The 20,045-nt window shown below is 42.0% G+C and overlaps 1 protein-coding gene across 6 annotated transcripts in view; it reads left to right on the forward strand.

Moving 5' to 3' along the window:
- nav3 (neuron navigator 3) overlaps nucleotides 1-20,045 on the forward strand; it is a 375,602-nt gene that overhangs the window by 199,368 nt on the left and 156,189 nt on the right. Inside the window, exon 1 of one of the 6 annotated variants that reach the window (XM_046072617.1) lies at nucleotides 3,365-4,322. The exons of the other annotated variants lie outside the window; for them this stretch is intronic. The gene's annotated coding sequence lies outside the window, so the exon portion shown is untranslated. Of the gene's footprint in view, nucleotides 1-3,364; nucleotides 4,323-20,045 lie in introns of those variants that run through there. 6 annotated transcript variants of the gene reach the window in all.

Here is a 20,045-nt window from a genome sequence, read left to right on the forward strand (position 1 = left end):
TGGAGTTTGTGTGTGCGCGTGCTTGCATGCTTGCAGATGAAATACAATCATATACCTCTAAGACATCTGGTGTGTGTGTGTGTGTGTGTGTGTGTGTGTGTGTGTGTGAGAGAGAGAGAGCGCTAGCAGACAAAATACGATATGCCACAAAGGCAAACATAGCAGTTGAAGCTGTGTGTGCGCTAACAGGTGAAATGAGATATTCTACAAAGACAACCGTGTCACTTGGATTTATGGTATGAGTGTGCTTATATGTGTGCGCTAGCAGACAAAATAAGACACACCTCAAAGACAATCCCGGCGCTTGTTCTTGTTGTTGTGTGAGCGCGCTGGCAGCAAAAGAACCCTGTAAAACCTCAAAGGCAAGCGTAACATTTGTGTGTATCACTTGTGTGTGTGTGTGTGTGTCCGGGGAAGCTGTCGAAGTGTTGACATTCTCCTCTGAAGTCTCCTCCAGTGGTCGGCTTGGGTTCCTAAGAATCAAAATGAAGCCCTCTGATAATAACTGACCCATCCATACCTGTCAGTCCACTTCTGACGCCTCAAACCACCTCACTGCATGGCCTGCCTCCTAGCTTTGAAGTGTCTGTTTCTCTGCGTGTGTGTTTGTTGACCAGATTCCCATCTTGTAACACATAGACACATACTGTCTTTTGCACACTTGACATGCTCTTTCTCTGTGTCTCTAAACAAGTTTGTGTCCACCTCTTTTAAACTTGAGTGGAACCCCCAGGAATTTGAAAAAAAGTTAAATAATATGAAAAGATTGTGTAATGCAACAATTAGGTTGACATTTTTGGTTTTAAGTGAAATATCTTGATAACTATTGGATGTTTTGCCATGACATTTGGTACTGACATAAATGCCCCCGCCCCCCCTTAGGGGGAATTGTGATGAACCTTGGTGACTTTGGTATAACTTTTCATCCAGCGCCATCACTGAGTCAAAATTATAATTTTTTCCAAATTGTTTTATGACCTAATATCTGCAAAAGTAATGAGAATTGGTTATACTTTGTGCTGAGTGGGCTAAACAAAAATAGTGAGCATGTAAAACGTTATACCTGCTTAACATCAGCATGTTAAACATTGTAATTGTGAGCATGTTAGCATGCAGAGAATAACATTTAGCTAAAAAAAAATGCTATGCCAAAGTACGGTCTGACAGAGCAGCTAGCATGGCTGTCGGTTCTTGAACATGTTAATTGTCTACATATAAAGCATGTAATATTTTCACTCCCCAATACATACCTTCCCTGCAACAAGAGCAGCGGTATCAGGTGTGTACATTGCTGCAACCCCCCATTTGATTCCAGATACAAATACTTGTTGCATGTCATTGTCTTTTCTATCACCAGAGCAGCAGATACAATTAACAAATTTAATAAGTAAAGATAAAACCCAAATGCCATCTAATGGTTGGTGCACACTAGAGGGTTTTCACATCTTTTAACCATAAAAGTAGTTGAGGGAAAGATTTGTGAAGACACATTTTAACATGTGATTTTTGCCAAAATTTATATTATGAGACAAAACTCCTGTCCTTTCTCCCTATGTTTCTCTCTAATCTAAATACAGATGCACGCACACATACACATACGCATGCGCACACACAATCATTTTGACTACGCTACATTTATCTCTACAACTTTGTCCCTTCTCGTCCCCCTAAGCAGGAAACAGCAGATCAGGACAGGTTCCCATGAGGATAAGATAATACAATAACCACACACACACACACACACACACACACACACACACACACACACAGTCTGCCTCGCCTACAGCCTCCTGTTGGGATGGCGGCGTAGCAGCACCTGTTTGGAAGCGCTCCAGCTCCGCCCGGCTCATTTCAAATCACCTCCCCACTATAGCCTTTTCATGTATTTTACAGCCTTGTATCCAGTTCAGCGCTGAGCAAACCAGGCTTGTTGTTGTGTGCTTATCCCAGTTAAGACAGGTTTTGCACCTGCCGGCTCAACATAGCAGCTGAGGGTAGATAGTATTTAAAGATTAATCACTGAAGGCACTTGCTGCACTCTTATTTTGGCTGAATATGCAATACAAAAGTTAGCTTGTTTTTAAATTCAGCTCGCTTTAGCGTGTTTAAAAAAAGGAAATAAGCGCTAAATTGGGTTTCTGTGAAACATGCTTTCAATGTGTTACATTAAAACCTCTTTATAGCCTTAAGACTGCAAATCGGCCTTTAACTTATCCTCCTTATCTTGCACGCCCCCTCTGGGCCTCCACATGCGGCCGTTAAGCACATGGACAAGATTCACTTCCAGCGTCATGCTCTCACTAGCACTGAGATGAAATCCAGGAGGGATTGGCTCGGCCAGCAGGAGTTCCTGTGTTGCAACTGTTCTCTCTTCTCTGAGCATGCAAAAAGCCCATTTCTCACAAAAGAAAGAGGAGGAGGAAGAAGAGGACGCTGCCCCGGGGAGAAGCATGAGTTGACACTGTCGGAGTTCATGAGAAAGGAAATGTTGGGAAGAGAGAGGACTGGCAAGATTATGGCGTTAATGATTTGCAGGGTTATTGTTTGTGATTTGTGGCTTTGCTTGAACAGTCAGAACTCTGGTATTAACCAATCATGAATAGTGAAAGTAATTTCTTCAAAATATATCTTTCCAGCCAATTAATCTGTGACTATCTTATGCGTGCATCTTATTCGGCTCATTTGTGTGTTGTAGCAGGTTGGTTGAACATAGAAAAGATGTGCTTAGTTCATGAAAGCCCTCTAAATCCCAAGTGGCTGGTGTCTTTTCCCATGAAAAATCATGTGACGCACAAGAAATTCTGCTTTTTACATTTCCGATATCTGTCTAATATCTTTCAAATACAGGAAGGGATTTTGGGATAATTACTAAATGAATTGGAAACACCAACAGAAACTCAAAAAAACCCCAAGGAAAAAGTGTCCTTCACAAACTGTCACCAAAGAAGGACAGAGGTGAAGCAATTTTATGTTGACAATCTCTCTGACCGTATGTTGGTGTTGTGGTCAGTTAAGGCTAGACCCTAGACAAGGCTGCCGGGATCAGAAACGTTCGAGAGCGGTCATGTTGCGTCTCACCGCAACCGCATGATTTTTCAAGGTCCTGATCTCGGCATGCCACACGACTTTGTGTCAAAGTTACTCTCCCCACATTTCAAGGTCGCTGGCAAATCAAGTCTGCCAACGAACGCCGCAGAGAGGCAGATGCTTTGCTTTCACATCATCTGATCCAGAACGGAGGAAATAAAAGGAAAACAAGAATATAAGACGTGCAAACAAAAGGAGAGGGAGCTGAGATCAATGGAGGAAACACAACTAAATAAAAAAAGGATTTACAAGCTTCACAGAGAAACAGAACCCCAAGAGTTTTTTTTTTTTTTTTTTTTTAAATGAAACTTTTCTTGTTTTCATCAGATACAAGATACAGCAATACAAGCTGACAATGGCCTGGCAACAAGGAGGTCTCAAGTCAGTGAACTGCCGTGTTTTACATCTGGTCTCATTTCCTGCTTGACGCAGATTGAGAGAGATGAGATTGCGGTGCGGAGTCGCTCGCTTCAGGAAGGAAGCGTTATCAGGCGGATATTGAGCGAGGATGTGCTGCGGAGTCATTTGGAAGCAACAAACCCAAGGAAGCAACTTCGGCACTCCTCCTCCTCATGGGTTACCGTGGCGACAGGCCCTACTAATCCACTGACACACTTACTAGATCTCTATCTAGCTCTGGATTCAATTAGCTGGGTCTGTTTGGGAAGAGATAAACGGCCTTTATTAAGCCTTTGATATCGTAATGAGAGGGGATAGGAGGCATATGTTTGATTCTGTTTAGGAGTCAAGATAAGAGATAAGCGAGAGAGGGAGCTTATCAGTGACATTGGAGGAAAGGAGATTAGTCTCAAAGCATTAGTGGCAATGTAACATGATACAGTGGTTAATGATGTGTAACAAACATGCTTACCCTTGCCTCTGCTTTGTTCAATATGCAAGGAAGGGAAAAGAAAACGGGATGAATATTGTTAAACCATAATTTGTTCGACAGGGTTGCCCCTGCAAAGATGAAATTTTTCCAGCTTGTTCTCAGCGCATAATTCCTTTTGACAATTACACAGACACGGCATTCATCTTTTATGGCATGCTAATTGTGTTTACCAGCGGTCACGGCGGCTTGTTTGCTGGCTCCCGTCAGTCATGCGTAGATACGAGCGCTGCTTTTCCAGGGTAGCCTCTGTCCTCCTGTCACAGAGCTACCCGTGGGTTCGGGAGTGTGCTCTTGCACCCAGAAACAACTGTTATCAAACTACATTATCAAATGCAAGTACTGGGTAAGTACCTACAAAGATTTGTGAGTGCTATTTGGTGCCAGAAATGTCAATGGAAGGTCCATGACAGGTACTTCAGGGATGGGTATCACACAGATCCAACAGTTTTCAGGTGATGTTATAGAAGCAAGGGTGAAAAGGCTTTGTTTTACCCAGGATATGTCAAAACATTATTTTCTGCTACAAAATCACCTTTCAAAAGTACCAATATCAATGCCACCTAGACAGATTCACCTGCATTCATTATTCCCACTGAGTCTGATTGTGGCCAAATCTTGCTGTGCATCTCCACAAACTCAAGAAATGCAATGCTGTGCATCTCCACAAAGGCAAGATAAATCAAATCCTCATTTGAATTCTCTATAGCATGCCCTTTACTTTCTTCCTCCTGCTTGTTACCTTAAACCCCTTGGAACAAATGAAAAGTAGGGAGTGAGCGGGGGGAAAGTATGAACCCTCTGGTTTTGGATTGAACAGTGAGGTGAATCTGACTGGCAGTAAGAAAGAAGTGTTGTTCAGAGGCACAACACTCTTTCTGCCTCTTTCTTAGCTTCTAAATCATTGAGTCATTGGTATCGATCAACAGTCCCTTTAGCTCCCTGCAGATATATTACAGTCATTTTGTGCCACTGGAAGTAAATCGCCCTTCAAACAAGGGTGAAACATTATAGGTGAGAAAAAATTTATCCAAAGCAATAGACTTGAAGAAATTTATAGAAAAATAACCTCTATTCTCTCCTCATTCCTCATTATTTGTGATTGATGCAATGGTCACCAAGTCAGCCTTTGATGCACAATTCTGTTTTTGTGACTGATAGTAGCACTGACACATCGACTGTCTGCAAGTCACTTCTCACATTAGCCTCTACAATACCATCAAGCCTCTGTTGCAACGCCCAGCACTCTTATTCTCCCTCAGTCTTTACAGAAGTAATTGACCATATCAGCTTCTGATGTGCTTCACTGTTGCACAACCTTCCAACATGCTGGCAGCCACATTCCTCCAGAGCTCGGGGCAAGGGGATGTACCTTTCCAGTCCCAGAAATGCAATACTACTAGTTTGTTTGACAAATGGTTGAGGGCGAAGGTTGACCCCTGAGGACTGCAAGCTGGCACAGCTCAAGGAAGCTTTCAGATACCTTTAGTGAAACCTCCGACTGACTGTCCGCGTAACTGTGTCAGAGCGATGGGCGGTGAGTTTGAGCCATACGGAACTGACAGCTGATTTTCTTGCAGAGATGTGTGAGATTGTGCAGCAAAGAATGGTGTCATTTGCGTTGGATTTATGAAAATGTATCAACCACACAGTGTCTCAGTTTCTAATATGCAGCACATCCTCTCATGGTAAAAGAATATGGTATATCTTATATATCATCCTTTCAGGTGGCCGAATAAATAAAACATTCCAATCTAGTGTTTATATTAGAAGGCAAGATGGGCTGAAATGCCGATGTCTAAAATTAAAAGTTAGATTATTTGCTTTAGCATATCAATCATTTTAGTCAATAAAACCAAGACCAAAATCCAGTTTCAGGAGATTATTGAGCTATTGTGTCCTTTGATGTTGTAATTGCAGTTTCAGATGCACACATTTCTCAGGAAGACCCCTGTTGATTTAACAATACTGCTAAATTTGAGGAGTGTGCTCATGCATCTGTGCTATTAGAGTAGCGTGTTCATGTGTTCTCAAAGGGACATGCTATTGAGATAAGGACGGTTCTGACAAACCTTGTGTTTACCAGATAGCTGGCTTTGTTTACTGAAGGTCAGTCTGTGTTTACCTGACCCGTCTGGGGTCACTCTGTCTGTGGGAAGTACTTCCACCACTAGTTAGGTATTGTAGCACCTGGAGGTGACACACATTCCTGGCAGCGGCAGCGTTCTGAGGCACGCTGAGAAATGTAGCACAATGTGAGAGGACGTGTTTACCAGCACTTTGGATTAACGTACAATGAGACGTGCTGAACCGTTTTCTCATATGGGTGCGATGTACCTGATGCACTGCCGGCTGATGTTGACACAAATGTATGCTGGCGCTCCGTGCACTGATGCTGTGAAACATATGTGAGGAATTACAGTGTACAGAAAATGTGTGAACAGGTGTTAGTCACATTTTCATTAGATTTTTCACCCACTTAACACTGAAGGATTTACAGATATGCGATGCTCACTGCTGGCACTTATTTGTACAGCTGAGTGTAAAGTACCTTGTTCGAAGGTACCTTTTATTTTTAACCTTTGACCTACTGCCACCAAAAAAACCTGTATTCAACAACAAATGTGTAAATACTTGCCATTTAAAAACAATGGCCTTGCACTGTGAAAATGCTTTTGGAAGTTTTGCGTGAAAGCAGAGTAGCACCAGGAGTGCTAGTAGTTTGAGCATAGCAGTGGGTCTAGCAGTTGTAGTAGTAGCCGAAGCAGCTGTAATAAAAGTTATATTAGAAGGAGTTAGCATTGTAATGGCAGTAACAAAGGTGTGATAGGAGTAGTAATGGCAGAGGCAGAAGAAGTATTAATATTTGTAGCAGTAGTGATTCCAGAAGTATTGTTTCTCACTGTAGCAAGACAGGAAGGTAAGGGGCATTCAAGGTTAAAACCAATCCTGCCAGATGTTGCTTCCAGCGGGGGCACCAGTCACTGGATAGAGCAGCGTGGATCCAATTCCACTTCAATCAGAGCCATTGACCCTGCTGAAAAATAAAGAGGGGAGGGCGATATTTCAAAATTAGAGCTCAACATGTGTGTGAGTGCACGTGCACCCGCTGCCTGTGTTCCCTGCCTGTCCTTACAAACTGTTCTATGAGACGCCTGGTTGCTTCATTTGATATATGTCACTTCATTTCTCTTTTCATCGTTTTCTTTCTGCCCCCCTCAACTTTCCCCTTCCCTTCTTAGTAGATCCTCTGTATATTAGGGCAGTAAAATGAGGTTCGTGGTGATCGGGGCAATTTCCCCCATGGCTGCAAAATATCACTTTCTCCCTGTTGGGGGGATGGATTACTGACACGCACCACAAAAACCAAGTGGCCCGCGGTTTAAGGTTTCAGGGGCCCACACATTCAAAACCCTCCACTTCAGATGAGCGTATCGTCTACAAAGCCTGTCCTGGGATAGCGGTTTTTATTGGTGAAAATGACTCACTGTTTTTTGATGATTTGGTCTCATTTTGAAGAGACAGACGTCTTGATGTCACGTGGCCTCAAAGCCATGTGGAACATTCTGGGTTTTAGTGATAATTAGGGGGTTGCCCACTTTCTTTAAAAAAAAAAATAATAATCTGATGGAGGATTTTTTTTTTTTTTTTATTTTCCAATGCCAAGAATATTTCAGTCGAAAAGGTTGCAGTGACCTCAATGGATGATGGATGGCATGGAAAAGGCACAGAGAGGAACAGAAGGACAAGGACGAAAAAAGAGCCCATAAAAGAAAAAGCCAGTCCTTAAAAAAATAAAGTAATTTATTTTAGAGGGGCCAAAGAAGTGGAAATTAAACTTAAGCAGATGTGTCTCTAGTATCCGCATGTTTGAGTTCTATTAAAAAATGTCATAAATGACGTAAATGTTCTGATTGTTCTTGTTTTGCAGCGATTTAATTTGTGATCAGTCAAGTAAAAAAATAATCACTGCAGGTTATGAATTTGTATCAATATAATAGTCTGATATGATGCCTGCTTCCCCAGTGCATGACGCCACTCACTTTAAAGCGCATGTGATCGGCACACACACACCGTGGCTGTTAGGATTAATTGCCGCGGAGCCAGAGACTGCAGGAACTTGGTCTTGCACTCACGCTCACACACACAGTGCCATTTCCACCCACATTTGCGAAGCCACAGACACGTTGTGCTGCTGTTCACACCGCAGTGACTGAAGGCAGTGAGGTGCCTCAGCAGACAAAAAGACACTCCAGGTCGAGAAGGTGCAGGCGTCTAGTGCAGCTCCGTGTGTCGAGCATGTTACTGCTAGAATACTTTAAAAGTCTAGTTTTCCAAGCTATTTATTTTTTCTTACTGGAAAAAAAAACTTGTCTACGGGAGATTTTCCCTCAAGATACATAAAGTTGCTTAGAAAATATAAGTTCAAAAAGAAAAGAAAGACGTACATACAGTACTGCAGGGTGTTCAAAGAGCATGTCGCCACCAGCAGTTGGTAGTGCAAGCACGATTATTAGCCTGGGTGCAGTTACTCTTTGAAGAAATAGTTTAACAGTTTGAGAAATGCACTTGCTTTCTTGTGGAGAGTTAGAGGAGAAGATTGACACCACTTTCATGTCTATTTGGTGAATACCTAAATATATGGTAAGAGGGAGCATCCAGTTAGTTGGTACAAAGATTTGAAACGGGGAGGTGTGAAAACAGCTAGACAGGCTCTGTCCATAGGTAACAAGACCTGCCTACCAGCGTCTCTAAAACATTATTTTTTTTTCTGTTTAATCAGTACAACAACCAAAGTGTATACAATGACAAATTGTCGTTTTATAGAGGGTTGTATGGCAGACTATTTTTGCCTGGGTACGTATTGGGCATATAATCCTCCCAATAGACACAACGTGCTGTTTTTACACTTTGGTTTTTGCTTGGATGAAACAAATGAGATACAGCGTGTTAATTAATGATTTTTAAACCTGCTGGTAGAGTTTTAACTTTTGCAAAATGAGCGTTTTCAGTCTACATACTAAGCTAAGCTAAGTGTAGCTACAGATATGATAATTTCACCTATCTCATCTAAATCTCGACAAGAAAGCAAATTAGTGTATTCCCCAAAATGTCAAACTGTTCCTTTTAAAGGGGCATTATGCAGTTTCCAGCGGCCACTAGCGGTGCGGTTCTAAGATTGCAACCAGGCGTGTGCTCGTACGCGTGTTCGCTTGAAGTCATGAGTGAGCATAATCCAAAACACAACCACTGTCATAGAGAAATCCTGCAATAAACGCAGAAACATCAGCATGCAGGCTGTGGCTTTTCACTACTACTTACTTCAACGTTCCCGTCTCAGAGGCAGATCAACACCGGCTCCGTAACGTTACTTCATTCAGCGCAGCGAGCTACATATCGGCACAATCCTCCTGAATTCAGGCAGAGTGACAGCGGCTATAGACAGGCAGGGAGAACAGACAGAGCTGGAAACTCAGGTAAACTCCCACTGCAACGTTACAGTAATAGTTTTATCAGCTGCAGGTTGAACTAATCCATGCTCGTTACATGATCACAATACATTTACTGCATTTAGCCGATGTGCTACATCGTTAGCTCGCCTGCTGCTTTCACTAAATATCTTTACTATCTGTGTATCTTTCACCGGAGGCTCAGCGATGTCAGCACAGCTACATGTACTGGCTGATAATGAAACGGTTCGTGAGCTGGACTGAATATTAAAATGAGATTGTGTCACACTATACAGATGGACCGCAGTAAATAACTTTACTGTAACTAGTGTTAGTGCATGGCTCTTCCTTCCTCTGGGTTGTTGTGACCAGTCTATTGCAGTGTTTTATGTTATGTGGGTCACGTTAGTTACTGAGAGGTGGAGAAGCTGTGTACCTGAGTATTGGTAACCAAAATAAAAAAACTGAATGTTACGAAGAACGTGATTTCTGGCAATGACAATTTGATTTATTAAAATCAAAAACTTACATATATCCCCTTTAAATCTAAATCACAGCATGAAACACAGCAGTAACATGTACCTTAAATGATCAAATAATATGATTCACACATGAATTTAGCTGAACTACTACCAAGCTACTGTTATGGTTAAAGCTGCTACTTGATTACTTGCATAAATGAATAAATTGTCAGTTTTAGAAATGAAAATGACATGGAACATTATCCGCCAGTGGTTTATCATCCTCCTCCAGCACTGTGCTTTACTGCCACACAGAACTGTTGCGACTACAGCCTCGTGTTAGCTGACATGATCAGAATGGTTTTTTTGTTGTTGTTGTCGTCGTTATCACGGGTTCTCATCAGCTTCTGTATTTCTTCTTATTCTTTAAAACAAACTCAGCATGGGGCTAGGTTTATGGGAAAGCTGGTTTTCATTTTGAGAAATCCAAACTTGCTTGCTGATTTACAGGGCTGGGGGTTTGATTCCCACTGGATCCCCACCTTCCATACTGAAAAGCACTTTGGATTATAGCCTCCAAGAAATGGCATAAGTTATACTTTATATTTATATGTCAAATCTACAGCTGCACCTCGGGAAGCTCAGGGTCTGGATTGAGAATCTATCTGTGAATTAAATGGATCGCTGTCTGTTCCCAGAAGCGGTGGTTGCCTGGCCTCGGGGGCGACCACATTATATTGGGGAGGTAAATCAGAATCACACCCTGGGATCTCCCCTGTTGCTTCTTATTGAGTTCTTATTGTTTGAGCAATCGAAACATCCTTATCATAATTCTTAATTCACATTAGCCTGAATGGAAACACGAACGTAGAGGTAAAGAGCAAGAGAAGGTGATGAAAGGAAGAAGAGAGGGTGATTATTAAGTCGAGGGTAGAGGTCGGACAATGATGATGAAAAGAAACAGTGTCCTATAGAAATAGCTGCAGAGAGAAGCAGAGAATTGTATATCGCTGAGTTTTGAGGCCAGAACCCGGCTGTGAACCTTTTGCTTATTTAGTCACATAATGTCATCCAGACAAAACACCTGATTCTCTCATCATCTCCCTCCGTCTCATAGGCGAGACTGGACCTCTCTCTCCCCCTCCCTCTATAATCCCGCCAGGGTACACGCATGGCTTTGTGATCACTTCCCTGGTGGGGAAGATGAGGGGGAGAAGGAAAAGGAGTGGATAAAGAGAAGCCAGTGGAAGATGTAATGGTAAACAAAGATGTGAATGTTCAAGAACATATGAGGAAGAATGTGAAAAATGGGAGAGAATTGGTAGAAGAAGGGGAGGCAAAAGACTAAGTATGAGACGGGTGAGATAAGGGTTGAGAGAGGGTGAATATTAACAGCCAGCAGTGGATGTTGAGAGCAGAGAGGGAGGGAGATGGAGTAGCTCTTGTAATGGTACAAGATCAAAGAGGGTTTTGCAGCATTTTGCAACAGCATGGAAAGAAAGCTACAGTATATTTTAGGAACATTTTGTACATCATTCTGCCTGGTTCCCACTGTGTGCCACCAAAGTTCAACAATTATATTTTTTAGGTTGTATTTGATGGTGTTTTTTTTGTAGTTTTTTTTGAGGTGGTCATCCTCAAAATGTTTTTTCAATTTTTCCCTTTGTTTGTGCTCAGTGCTTGTTTTTGTGGTTGTCTGCACTGCATATTGTAGAGATTGTCTGTCAATCAAACAGTGTGGCTGATGAATTTTCTTGGATTTAATGTTGACTTGAATTTAGATTTTCTGTGGGCAGTGCTGTTCTCTTTGTCTGGTGGCTTTGCAACCCATCCACTGCATAAAGTACATAGGTGGATTGAGCCCTACCAGGGCCGGATTAATGCCTTAGCATAACCCATCAACCTCCCATTCCTCCTGCTCTATGTGCATTGTTTGTACCAAGTTGTCTTTAACTGCCTATTATGTACAGTGCAGACAGTAGACTCCACGTGGCCTAGCTTCACATGCTGACCAGTACTACCATGCTTAATTACTGCCTGGCCCCAGGTGTGTCAAATTGGTGTATAGTATTTTGATTTTTTTAAAGAAATCATTATTTTTAAGCACCAAATCAACTAAATAATAAAGGTTCCAAAGTTATATATTTAGATTTTTGGCTTGTCTTCGAGATGGCCTCAGGATTTATCAAGAATCACTTCTAAGGAATCGATGGTGGTTGTTGCATTTTCGAACAGCGTCTGAAACCATCCCCTTCCGCACCTGCTCGACATCAGAAGAGACCTTTTTCCCAGCAGACGTTTTGGCATGCCATAGCAGGAGGAGCAGAGGTGTGATCAATAACATTAGTAACAACTGCATTCCATTTAGGTGAACCAGTTCCAGGGTCCTGGTATTGTGCATTCTGGGTCACTGTCATGGCTTACTGGAACACTGATGGAACTGAGCAATGGTTAACAAAATTTGTTTCACCTCTTCTTTGTGTGTACAACTGAGTGTATCACTATGAATGGTTTGTGGCAAGACTGTCCGAAAGTGTGCACTGTTGTGCCTATTTATACCATTCATTGTGTCACGGCAGGCTTTTCACCCCACCTTTGATTGTGGCCTTTCAGGCCCATATTATTCCTGCTGATACTATGATTTAGTTGTGCTTATTGCAAGACAATTTTTTCCTTAGTCAAATGACTATAAATCCACTTACACCCAGTGAAATTGGTGCTTTCATGGCCCCTCAAGATCTGGGACCCCTGGGCGGTTGCCCATTTGCTGGTTGCTCATGCACCCTTGAGCCTGACAGCTGGAAGATGGACCAGTTGGTCAACTTGTGTATGTATGTACCTATGTAGTTGTACATAAAAAATGAAATCTAAAGACTAGATCTGACAAGAATCTGAATAAACATAACCTATCCAGAAACCAAGTTTGGAAATCACAGACCAGTGGCAGTCAACTACATTACAGCCCACTTGAAAATATGCCTGAGAGGCACTGAAAGGCTGATCCAGGCTCCTGCAGGTAGAGACCCCTGAGCCAAGCTGACAGGACGTCGTGATTGGCTTTGCTGTTGAGACTGCAGTGAAAAGGTCAGTCCTGAAATCAAAGCAGCCACGCAGGGCAGGTTGTTATCAGAAAGAGATTATGTTACAGCATGGCAGGTTTAGTTGAAAAACTAAATGTACTCTTGATTTATTTAAAAGCTTCTGCAGGAGTAAAACACTAGTGAGCAACTGTGCTTCGAAGTAGACAAAATCATATCACCAGATGGATATTTATCAGTTCACTGAATAATGAACTTGAGATAATGATTTTTTTATTCCTGAATAGCACACTTTATGTACTAAACCGCAGGCTACCTTGAGAGACAGGCTGTTACTTCAGAACAGGTTGACTCTTCAGTATTCTTCTTCCGCCAGGCTGCAGATGTGGCTCGATCATCTGCTTGTTATTCACCGCAGGTAGCAGCACTTGACTAGATACTTAACACTCGCTATCACCATCTCTCCACTGCTATGGCCAGGAAGACGAGAGTGTTGATAAAGGATTCATTGTTTCCTCTCCTTATATCTACTTCTCTCTGTTTGCCCTCCCATCCCTCCATTGTTTTTCCATATTCAGTTTGTTCAGTTACTCGCTTTGCTTGTGTGGGCTGTTGTGATATTTTGTCATTTCTAGCTGAGGTTTTCTAACCACAGACCAGATCAAGTTAGGGGGTTGTTTTTATTTAGCAAAAAATGATATACTCTTGCGTCTTGCTTTAAATCTGACCCAAGTCTCAAGTTTATATAGCTTTGAGGGATAGTAGCAAATTTGAGTTATCTTGTCTCTTGTTGAGATGTTTTGTTGAATCATGTTTTAATAAGATTTGTACGGGAGAAAAATAGGAAGATTTGCGGCAGACTAAAGTTCTCATGTTCCAATCAAGTTTTGATTGGTTTAATGTTTCGGCCTGCAAGGTCTTGATCAAACATGTGTGGACAACCTGTCCTTTGTTGCTGTTTTAAGTCCTGCAGCTGTACCCGACTGGGGTTGGATGTGCACACCATTCACCTTTTTTTCTTTGGAGAAGTATTATTTCCTCCACATGCGGCCACTGTCTGCATCCATCAACTGAAGATTCTCAAGCATCAATGCTTTGTAAAAATCAATGGCTTGTTCACATATTTTCTTTGCTGCCCTTTTGACTCTTCATCTCTCATCGCTATCTGCCTCCCGCATTTGAAAACTGAACAATTTCATGGCTTTCTCTAATGTCTAATAAAGCAACAAAAAAAAGCTGTTTTTTGAGTGGAAACCTGTTGGACACAATGCTTTTCTAATGGCTTTGCTTGTAGCACAGAAAAGTTCACTTTATCCGCACGCATTTCAAGGTCTCATCTTTTCTGGGATGGATTTTGTTTCTCCCCCAAGGTCTTATGTGTTTTAATGCTTTGCACTGCATATTGATATTGAAAAACCTCTCTACATTGGCTCTGCCAGATGTGTGTCTGTGTGCAAATACACAAAGCTATTATAGATGTCCTGTGTTTTACTGTCTACAGTGCAAGATGCTGCTGCACAACTCTCTTTTAAATTGTTTTTAAATTTAAAAAAGGATTGCCATTAACAGGAAAACCAAACTTTTATAAAGCTGTGAAAATGCAGTACACACACATTACATGCATCAGCACTTCCACAGCCATTTTGACATTCACACCAACACACACAGTCATTTTTTAGAATTTGCTCTCTCTGCAAGGCAAACAATCGATCTACAACAATGCCAAACCCCTGGGCTCTCCAGACAGTGTGTGCTGGCGTGTGCTGCAGTGCACTCTGGGAGCGTGAAGTGAGATTTCTTAGTCGGTGTTTGGTCAGAGCCGTGCAGCTCTTAGGGTTTTTTCAGCTAAATAAGGGAAAACAAATCAATCAGTGTTGAGCACAACTGTGCTGACTCTTGAGTCGGAGGAGTGGTGACCTAACTTGTACTTTCTCTCTTCATTGCACTGTTCACCTTTCAGAGCCTTGATGACCCTGCGTTTTTTGAGTTTAACCAATCTTTTCAAGCTCAAGTGGGTGGAGTAATTTCTCAACCCAGAAGAAGTCATGATCACTTTGACGTGACATGAAAATGTTTGTTCTTGTGAGGTTATTTTTCTAATGGCATACATTTCTAACATGCCCCGGTGGGGATTGAACCCCTAACCCTTGTAGTTGTGGTGGCTTGCTCAGCTCTCTGATCTCCAGGTAAAAGAAGGAGTTGAAGTCAGAAAACAGGAGGCCCTTCAAGCTCTTAGACGGTCCAGAATGCTACGGTCCAACAATCTTTTTGATCATCGGACACTGATTATCAAACGCTGGGCCAAAACATGATGTACATTAATCAGCGTTAGAATACACAGACTGCACTTCCTTTTTAATATGCACATTTCAATCCGTGCCTACATCAAACACTCTTATAGTATACTTTGATCCTTAGCACCCATATTTGATGTTTATGTATTTATCCCTTGGAAAGGATTCAGGAAACACTGTAGTTTTTTTTCTCTGCGCTGCTTAAGACTTCTAATTGCCCTATTTAATGGTGGCTAATGGAAGAGAGGGAGATTGTTTACTGTACTGTAGCCAGCCTTAGCCGTTGCAGTTTTGCTTTGCTAGTGGAGAGGTCATGGAAAGATAGATCGCGGTCGGGACTTTTTCTCGATGGCTATCACTGGAGTTCAGTGTCCCCAGCTACTCCACAGTGCACCCTTCCATCAGTATTTTTGGACTCTTGTCTAACCCAGTCTCCGCTCTGCAATATCCAGCCTTTTTATTGGGCCTGTCCCGTTGACTCTGGGTCTAGACGCGGGGCAAATAGACTGGAAAAACGCTCGCTGTCTCGTCCCAGACACATCTCTCTCCATCACTCTCAGTCCTCGGAGAGACGAAAAGTTTTCCTGCACCGCTTCCCCTGTCTTTTATTCCTTCTTGTTGAGTTCTTTTCCAATTTTTAGAGCACTGCCACCCACCCCCAACCCGAGAGGGGTCAGTTTCAAAGCTGTCCGTCACTCTCATGGGCATTAGTGTTCTGTTGCATCTGCCTTTGACCCTGCTAGTGGACTGAAACTGCTGTCACTCTAAATCCATTACGAATGGGTCATAAATAATGTCGTCAGCCAATAGGTTTTTGTAACCTGCCCCCCCCTTCCTTTTCTCCCTTGGAAGATATCCGGTAATTAGGGAGGCTAATAGGTGCCTAGCTTAAACAGGGCAGCAGCAGAGGGGAGGGCTGCTGTTAATGCTCAGTTTAGAAAGTGCTTTTAAAAGTGCTGTGATGAAGGCCCCTGAGATTTTCTAGCGTGATGTGAGCTTTAAAAAGGTTCCCCCAGCCTCCCCTTCAACACCCTGTCTCAAATTCCCCTCTCAACAAGACAGGGCTGAAGGGGAAAAAGAGGAAAAAAGGTTCCGTCCCTTCACTGATCTTGACAAGTCTTTTCAGACTGTGTGTGTTTTTTTTTTCCCAGGGTACAAAGCCGTTCCTCACTCACTGAGCCTCCTTTGAATGCACTTGAAGTTGCATGTGAGCAAATTGGCAGGGCTCGCCTCAGCCTTGCAGCTACTGGTGAGCCCAAGTGCCCCAAAGCAAAGGCTGTGTGGGGTTTTTCTCCCCCATGTCAGTGCCAAACAATAGCACCCAGGAGCGTAAGGAACAAAGTCACAGGGAATTGGAAAGTCTGGGTCATTTGTCAACTTGACTTTGGTCAAAAATAGCTGTTCGTGTTTTCTTTTTGCCCTGGCTGGAAGTCCTGCAGGTTCACTCATAAAAAACACGCTTCCCTCTGTTTCCTTTTGTTTTCCTTCACTTGGTTCTCTTCCCAGCATGTCACCACAGTCTGCCTGACAGCAGGTTTGTCCCCAGTCCTTTTCCAATGTATTCAAAATATCAACTTTAACTTGTGTTTGCCCAAATTTTGCTTCACTTTAGGATCTCATACAGTTTGCACCTTTCTTATTTTATCTATTTGTTATTTTACTCTATAACACACAATATAACTTTGACTCCAGGGCTAATTAATCAAGAAGAATATCACAAAGAGACATCTTTAATGATTGCTATGAATGTATTTAAATGTCACAAAAACACACACATTCATGCCCACGGACTTTACACTACACTAGCTGTTCTTCAGTTACCTTTTACCTAATTCACTCCTTTTGTCTGGACTTTGTTTTTGTAGCTGTGTGTGTTGACTGAAAGTGTGGAAGATTAAGGCTGTGTGAGTGTGTAAGAGAGAGGCACATGCAGAACGGGAACCCTCCTGTTGCTTCACGTCACTAGCCATCAGCGTGAAACACAGTGTTGGTAGAAGTGTGTGCCCAGTCTCCATGCATCTGTCAAGACAGGGCCATTTCCCGCTTGGCAGAGGCGACTTCTCAGGTAATTTCTTTTAGAAAAGCAAAAGAAGGAAATCCTGGCAGTGTGCAGACTGGCTGAACTCTGACCTCTGTTGTAACAGCTGCACATCACAGCCTGTTCAGATAGTCAGAAGCAAAAGGATAAACAATGAAATCAAAAGAATTTCTTACATAATGAAGCAGCCAAAATGATGTACTAGTTTCTGACATTTTAGACCAAAAGCTGGATTGATCAATCAAAAGAAATTGATGAATCACTAATATAAATAGTTGTTAGTTAAAGCAGTAGAAGCAATAGCAACCACCAAATTAGCAGAAAGAGAAGTAGTCTAGTCTTGATTGATAGCCTCAATTGGAAATCTCTTTGTCATCAAAACACGAAAACATTCAACACATTTGAAGGCAAAATCACTCAACAGAAAGTGAGGAAAGAAATGGCAGGAGAAAAAAAACAGAAGACTAATGGCAGCAGTGACACACAAGGCAAGAACTCGCAACTCAGTCTGTCAGCGGGTGAAAGGAGGAGACACATGAGGCAAGGGTGAGTGAAACCACGCTCTCTGGACTCTGTGACTCAGCAGCAGTCACCTGTGATTCAGGGCCGATTCACAGCCCCCCAGCCCCAGATGTTAAGCACATCCACACTACATTTACAGTAAATGTCAGGGCTGATGGGTACAAGCAGCCACGCTAACCGCGCCATTATTTAACCCATGTTTTTACACTGTGTTGGTGTAATTCCTTGATGGCTGGTTGCATAAGCTGGACTGTTACTGGAACTCCATGTCTGGAGGTGAAGTTGAGTCTGGGGTCAGTAGTAGTCATTGTGTTTTGAGGTTATTTTCTTATTCTAGGTGATGATGACTTTCTGTGATGAGTGTTGTCACAATGTCTTTTGCATAGTTTGGAAGAATCAAGTTAGGAACTTGTTTTACACATTTATTTTTATGCTGTTTAAATGTTTCATTATGTTGCTGCTTTTTTAAAAAAATCGCCTTTTGTTAAATATAGCGTTTAATTACATTTTTCCTGCACTTCAATGAAAGATTAATCAAATAAAATGAGAGATTAGATGAAACTTGAATGATTCCCATCACAGAAACTGAGCAACATTTATCCTGCTTATACCCCTTGTACTGGCTCATTATAGACCTGCAATTAGCATCTAATGCTGCTGCTGTCGTGCACAGTGACATGAGATTCATGAATAAGGATGACTCTGTTCATACACATAGAGGGCTCAGGTTTGACTGAGCTGGTGGATCTGCACTAAACACCATGGGGGATTAATGGCACTATCAATGGAATGAGTCAATTAATGTTCATGACCATTTTGTCTGGTCTGCAGGTCCCTCTACTGGTGCCAGCACAGAACTGGCCACCCAGCACTGACTGGTAACCATGATTCACTGGCAGTGAAGTGCGTTTATTTACTGATGCATGATGGTTTAAGTTGTGAAATGGGTTTTTGTGGGAGTCTGGCAACATGCCTGTCTACTTGGCAACTCAGTCAGTTTGGTTTCTGTTTGGTTTCTGCTGAACTCTTACTCTCTGCTGGATACCTTCTGGGGCGTTATTGCATCCTGGCTTCATTCTGAAGTTAAATTCATTAAAACTTTTATTATTTTATTTGTGTCCACTGAAGCCTCGTGTGAACCTCATGGGTTTTAGTGTTAATAACTGAGCTCTGTCCACATACTGACACTGAAGGAAGAGCTTCAGTGAAGTGAAGTCATGAAGCCTTTGTGGTTCATTCAGTCCCCGACTCCTGAAGGTCATGACCCCAATCTCCCCATTTCTTTCATACTCAGCAACACACACGCCTCTTGTTGCCTCCATTGAGTTCACCTATACAGTGTGCTAGCACATTTAGTAAGTAATGACTGTAAATGGGTGTGAGGAGGGCATACAGGTCATAGAAGTCTACAGAGTGCAGACAGTCTCAGATGACTCTGGGAAATTAACAGTATGGAAAATAGGGGTGAGACGAGCCTGACTTTGCTTCTATGAATCCATGACAAAAATACGCTGGTTATAGGGTCACTGGTATAGGGAGAATCATTCATTTAACCAATTATGTGAAGTAGAACATACAGAAGAATTAAATTGGAAAAATAAGTTGAATAATTATATTTTGAATGTACCAGGTGTGGTCATAAAATCAGAGTAACTGTGGTTTTTCCTTAAATAATGGTAGTTACAATATGCCGTAAGACTTTTTAAGCAAGCTAATAATACAATTTAATTTCCTTGGATTATCAAAATCATTAAAAATGCACAAGAATTGTTGCTTAAAATGAATGCCACATGTTTTGCTGTAATAGAGCAAAACTGTCTAACCCCTTCCTGTCCTATGCTGTCACTGCTTGCCTACACTTGAAATTCTATTTGGTTGCATAATGTGAGAAAACTGCTTTTGTGCATAGATTGATTAAGTTATAAGTAAAAACCTAAATAAACCTCAATCTTAGATCATGATAAGGCAAACTGCCATTCATGATTACATAACTAGCAAACTTTTAACTATTAAATTAAATCCTTATCTAATTGTATACTGCTTGTTGTTGTATATTCATCAAAGTGAGTTTTGGAAGCCTGTTGAGGGACATTTCATGCATTCTGATTATCAGTAATCTGTTCCTTTAAGGTCTGGGCAGGGGGAATCTGGTTTATAAGTTGTGGCTGCAGAGAACACAGGGAAATATGCCTCATTACTAACCAAAGATCCAAAGCCACTCTGTGTTTGAAGTGGCCACCAGTTTTGGCTTTCACTCTCAAACAGT

The sequence above is a fragment of the Micropterus dolomieu genome, linkage group LG16 (genome assembly GCF_021292245.1).
Source record: "Micropterus dolomieu isolate WLL.071019.BEF.003 ecotype Adirondacks linkage group LG16, ASM2129224v1, whole genome shotgun sequence".
Lineage (NCBI taxonomy): Eukaryota > Metazoa > Chordata > Actinopteri > Centrarchiformes > Centrarchidae > Micropterus > Micropterus dolomieu.